Source organism: Carettochelys insculpta, chromosome 14 (genome assembly GCF_033958435.1).
Source record: "Carettochelys insculpta isolate YL-2023 chromosome 14, ASM3395843v1, whole genome shotgun sequence".
NCBI classification, from domain to species: domain Eukaryota; kingdom Metazoa; phylum Chordata; order Testudines; family Carettochelyidae; genus Carettochelys; species Carettochelys insculpta.
The window spans coordinates 4,356,570-4,362,910 of record NC_134150.1 but is presented as its reverse complement, the minus strand read 5'-3'; positions in this window follow the sequence as shown (position 1 = coordinate 4,362,910).

The following is a 6,341-nucleotide window of genomic DNA, read 5'->3' as shown; positions in this document are numbered from 1 at the left end:
GATAAACCTCATTATATGAGGAATAGTGCCTATTATGAAACAGATATTTCAGGATACGGACTGTTAGACAGGGAATGGGGCCATTTCGAAGTAGGAGGCCTTGGGCTATGTCTACACAGCAGCGCTATTTTGAAATGCATTTTGTATGTAGCTGTGCCATTTCTAAACAAGCTTGTGGCCAGGTTGCCCAAGCAGTGAGGTGGTTTAGGGGTTAGGTCCCTGTGTTAACTGGGAATCCAAGGGGTAGGACTTCCATCTGCTTACCGGAGTCTGTTCCTTTAGCTTGGGGCAGGGCTGCAAGAGTCCATGTTCCCCCTCCTCAGTGGGGTTTTCCCTCAGGGGAGGATTTGGAGGCTGCATCCTCCTGATAGCGACCCAGCAGACAGCTCTGGCTCAGGTCCTGCAGAACCAGCTCCTACCTCTTTGCTGGTCAGCCCCCAACTGAGCCAGGCTCCCTCCTTTTATTCTCCCTCCAGGCCTGGCATTGGCAGCAGGTAAAACAGGGCGGGGCTATTTGAGCAACATGGCCATGTTGAACCCCCGCACTGCCAGGCCCTCCTCTCACTCCTTCACAAAGCTATTCTGGAATAACACTGCTGTATAGACATAGCCCAACTGTGCTAGATGACGAAGGAAGAGCCCTTAAGGAGCCATGGGTCTTCCAGTGAAGGTTGCGCAATAATGCCATTAAGGCTCTAGGACTGTTTCCCCTGTTTTCGTGACTGAGACCGACAAATTCACCAAGCTGGCCGTCGTTTAACTTTTCTAACCCCCCCCCCCCCCCCCGCCCCGAGCAGGATTCTCTGTTGGGAATGAATTAAGTTCACCTGGATTCTGCACGAAAGCTCATGCTCAAAACTTTTCTGTTAGTCTATAAGGTGCCACAGGACCCTTCGTTGCTGTTACAGATCCAGACTAACACGGCTACCCCTCCGATACTCTGAAACATCTGGAACTGGTGAAAAGACAGTATACCGGGCATGGTGAACCTTTGGTCTGATGCACTGTGGCCTTCTCTCCATCTTTTGCTAGTATAATTGCTAGTGACTTAGGCCGTTACGACATGCCACTGCACATGTGTCTGACCACATGGAGTGCTTCCACAAACCAGCTTCTTAAAATACTCCCAATACCGCAAGATTTGAAAGAGCAAAATGGGGTTTTTTGGTTGGTTTTATTTTTTGCATTTGTGAAAGCCAGACCCTCCCCTGCAACGCTCCTGCAGTTTGAGGTGTGAAAGTGGTGGTTCTGAGTCACTGCAAAAAGGGGAAGTAAAGTCGCGGGGCAAATTCTGGCTGCTGCAATCATGTGACTTTTTATTTGCTACTGAACCTGTGTCTATATTCCCCTCTGAAGAGGGAGAATTTGGCGAGAAGTCAGCGGTTCATAAAACCACAAATAAAATTCTCCTTTATTCTTGGATCTTTCGTCTGTCCACTAGAAAACGGGGTAGTCCATCGTTTCAAAAAGCAGCACGTTTGAATGAAAGTGATGATTTCAAAAGGGTCAACACAAATGTTAGACCCAAGTCTCAGTTAAACCAGAGTAGTTGGGGACCTTCCTACATTATATCCTTTTGACAACCCAGTTCTAAGACAGTGGCTCCCAATCTGGGGTCCACAGGCCCCTGGGAAGTATGCGAGGGTGTGCGAAAAAAAATAAAAGATTAATAAAAATGGTTATAAACCTACGTTTCAAATAAATTGCAAAGTTACAACCAATTGTTTTTTTAGATTAAATATTTTCCAGTCACGTTATTAACCTCTATCCAAAAATCTACATTGTGGTTTCCTTTTTCATTTAACGATGTGTTACTAATGGCTAGAATTGGCTTTGATGGGGGTCCATGAACGGTTTGCGGTGGGGGGGTCGTGTGGTGATGGGATTCCACACTAGTGAAAAAGTTGGGAACCACCAGTCCAAGATATGTACGTTGGGTCAGAGCCTCCTGGAGTCGCGCTGATTTACAACTGATTAAGTTTGCGATATTTAAACAGGAATTTGCCAACAAGATACTTTGTTCTAAATGCTCCCCATCAGAACGTCATCTTAACAAAAAAGCAGTCCAGTCGCACTTTAAAGACTAACAAAATAATTTATTAGGTGCTGAGCTTTCGTGGGACAGACCCGCTTCTTCAGACCCTAGTGTGACAAAGTCAGTCCAATTCCTGAGCCTCTGTCCTCTGACCAGTCCGCTAGGACCCCTTAAGGGCCCCGTTGCCCTCGTTGGGGTGAGGGGTGGTCCGGGGGGAACCCGGCCCTCACCCGCTCATGCTGGGTTCCGGCCCAGGGACCCTGTGCAGCTGCCAGTGGGAGGAGCTGACTCCCTTGGTCCTTGGCACGGCAACTCTCCTCCCGGAGCCACTTCCCCAGATGATTCCCCCTGGTACCTTCTCCAGGCCGTAGCAGTCCCGGGTCTTCTGTCTTGATCATGTAGAAGCTCCTGCTCTCTCTCTGTGATCTCCAGTGTTCCTGTTGTTCTCCTCTGTTCCTCTCAAACCTGTTCTCTCTCCACTCTTCTCTCACTCTCTGATCTCCTCTCACTCGCTCCCGCTTCCCGTCCCACTGTGGAGGGTTTTAAAGGCCTCTCATTGGCCCAGTCATTGGGACCAGCTGGCTTTAATTAGGCTGAGCCGTCTCCCACCCAGCTGCCTGTAATTGCCCTGAAGGCCCTTCTGCTTTGTAGGCTTCCTTCGCCCTGGCCCTGCCACGATAGCCATGTTCTGGCATGGTTATGGTCTGAAGAATTGGGCTTGTCTAGTTTGGAAAAAACAAGATTAAGCGGGGACGTGATAGCGGTTTTCAGGTATCTAAAAGGGTGTCATAAGGAGGAGGGAGAAAACTTGTTCTTCTTGGCCTCTGAGGATAGAACAAGAGGCAACGGGCTTAAACTGCAGCAAGGGAGGTTTCGGTTGGACATTAGGAAAAAGTTCCTAACTGTCAGGGTGGTCAAACAGTGGAATAAATTGCCTGGGGAGGCTCTCTGGAATCTGCATCTCTGGAGATATTTAAGGACAGGTTAGATAGATGTCTATCAGGGATGGTCTAGACAGTACTTGGTCCTGGGCTGGAGTCGATGACTTCTCAAGGTCCCTTTCAGTCCTAGCGGTCTATGATTCTATGATACTTCCTCTTCACGCCTGCCAAGCTGTGATGTCCAATCAGTTCTGAAGTGACCCAGCCACATTAATCTGAAAATGTATTTTTTGGTCACGCCCACTGGCCATGTAGCCACATGTGCTAACGTGTTGAACAGTATAGCTGTAAAGTTTCCTCCCTCGTGATCAATTCCCAGGCTTCTCTTACAATGCCTTTTGTTGCGGGTAGTAGACAGATTGCTCGGCAACCTGGACGTGCACCTTTACGGGGCTGGAGCACGTGACTTATGAGGAGAGGTTGAGGGATTTGGGCTTGTTTAGCCTACAGGAGAGGAGAGGGAGGCGGGAATTTGATAGCAACCTTCAGCTACCTGAAGGGAGGTTACAAAGAGGATGGAGAGAGGCTGTTCTCAGTGGTGGCAGACGGCGGAACAAGGACCAATGGTCTCAATTCACCGAGTGAGAGGTCTAGGTTGGATATTAGGAAAAACCATTTCCCCAGGAGGGTGGTGACGTACTGGAATGCGTTGCCTAGAGAGGTGGTGGAATCTCCATCCCTAGAGCTTTTTAAGTCCCAGCTTGACAAAGCCCTGGCTGGGAAGAGTTAGTTGGGGTTGGTCCTGCTTTAGGCAGAGGGCTGGATTCGATGACCTCCTGAGGTCCTTTCCAGCCCTATGATTCTATGACCAGCTTTCTGGCTTCCTGTACCTTTACTTGCTCTCTGCCTCTGCTGTTGACCTTCCCTAAAGGATGGTGCTGCTTTGAATTGAAACGGGATGGATGAGTTTTCACCTCTTCTCTTGCCGCTCGTGCTTCCTCCTTCTTTTGGGTTCTCCACCCTGGGCGAACCCCTGTGAAATGCAAGAGGGGGCAGCTGGGGGTAAGACAGTTTAAAGGCTGGGCATAATCCCACTTACTGGACAGCAGTAACTGGTAAGGCCTTGGCATGGCCTCCTGCTTAAGATGTAAACATTCCTACAGTGAGGGTGCCGAGATCATTGAACAAAACTGTAGCACCACTATATGATGAAGCCAGGAAGTGCTGCCCTTCCACACGCTTCATTCCAGCCCCCTGCATATGGCCTCTGTTCATGGAGTATAAAAGGAGCCAGGTGAAGGTAGACGGCCAGAAGGAAACACTCACTTCACACCAGATGGAAGAAGCAGAGCCTGTTAAGTGTTGACTCATTGCTCCTTTCCTGTAAAGCACAACTTCACTGAGGCTATTCATTTATGATCAATGTGACATGTCCTTATGTGTCAGTACAGGGTTCTCTGTGCACACACTGTTTGCAGATGCGTATATAGCTGAGGGAGGTCCTATCTTTTACTGGATGAATGCCGGCTGATGAGAGAGACGAGCTTTCCAGCGACACTGAACTCTTCCTCGGGCCTGGGAGAGGTCCTGGCAGCCTCACAGCGAAATGCCAGGTTAAAAAGATGGCTTAGCAGAGGCAGTTAGCACATGTTTTAAGGGACCATTCACTTGTCTTTTAAAGGCCAAACTTCTGTGGGTGCGAGAGGGACAGTTCCCTTAGAAGACGTGGTGCAGAAGAGCTCCAGAGCTTTTGCTGCTCACGAACAGAAGTCGGTCAAGGAAAGTATATGACCTCACCCATCTACTGTCCTGAGGCCCACAACATTGCATACAAACATAGACAGGGACATCACCTTTAGACAGCAGCCAGGCAGGCAGAACTCAGCTGCTGCAGGAGCAGGTTCAGCGGAGAGCAACAAAAACGATCCAGGGGGCTGGAGCACATGACCTATGAGGAGAGGCTGAGGGATTTGGGCTTGTTTAATTTACAGAAGAGAAGACTCAGGGGTGATTTGATAGCAGCCTTCAACTTCCTGCAGGGGAGCTCTAAAGAGGATGGAGAGAAATTGCTCTCAGTGGTGACAGATGGCAGAACAAGGAACAATGGTCTGAAGTTACAGAAGGAGAGGTAGGTTGGCTATAAGGAAAACGTATTTTCGACAGTAACAGAGAGAAAGCCGTGCTAGTCTATATACTATCAAAACAAAAGAGCAGTAAAGTAGCACTTTAAAGACTAACAAAACAATTTACTAGGTGAGCTTTCGTGGGACAGACCCACTTCTGAGTCTGTTCTGGGCTGGCTATGGATGGTCTGAAGAAGTGGGTCTGTCCCACGAAAGTTCACCTAACAAATTATTTTGTTAGTCTTTAAAGTGCTACTTTACTTCTTTTTTATTTCCCACAGGAGGGTGGTTAGGGTTAGAATGTGTTGCGTTGAGAGGTGGTGGCTTCTCCATCCCTAGAGGTTTTTAAGTCCCAGCTTCACAAGGCCCTGGCTGGGATGACTTAGTTGGGGTTGATCCTGCTTGAAGCAGGGGGCTGGACTAGATGGCCTCCTGAGGTCCCTTCCAGCCCTAGGAGTCTATGATTCTATGATTCTTCTATTAAGGCAGGCTGCAGGTCTCCTACCCCATTCCACAGGCCACGCCCTCAACTGGAAGAGCATTAACCACAGATCCTCAAAGTTATTGTGGCACCTAACGCCCAGAGAAATCAGTGGAAATCTGGCACCAATACCCCTTCAGGATCTGGGGCTGAATGCCTGAGAGTGCTTTTGCTTCGGAGGGCTGCCACAGCAGTGGAAGTATAAGAGTTACATTGTAAAAATCACAGTGTGATACCATGATGCTTCTGAGCTCAAGAAGGGGAAGTTATGTTGATGCTCTATGTAGGGTGGGTTTGGTTGGAGCTAGGTGTGCCTGGGAAAGCAGGAACCAGAGCAGTAGGTGTTAGACGGTAATTATTTAAGGTAACCAGAGAGTCCTAAATAGGAGATTGCTGAAGGGGATATGGAAATGAAGATACGTGACTAGTCTCAGGGGCTATGTGGGGTGGGTGTGTGTCTGCTTTTTTTTCTTTGTTTATTAACTTGCCTTCTTTTGTCTGCATAAATTGAGAGACCTGAGCCCTTGGCGGGTGCTCAACTTTTTCCGACTGTATTAGCAGAGCAGCTTTGCTAATAAACAGAGTGGTCTGACAAATTGTGAGTCTCGAGTCTAACTTTGACACCCCATGCTGAAATTAGACCCTCAGGGAGTGTGAACTGTCCCAACGCTGGCCGCTGAACTGTCCCTTAGACCTGAGTCGTTCGTTCCACCTTCGACAGCTGGCTCCAGCGGCTCACTGGGGTGAGCTATGGTTGGGTGAAGTCAGTTCTGCAGGGGGGGTTTGAATAAAGCCCAGCCACCCCCGGGCTGGACTTTGGC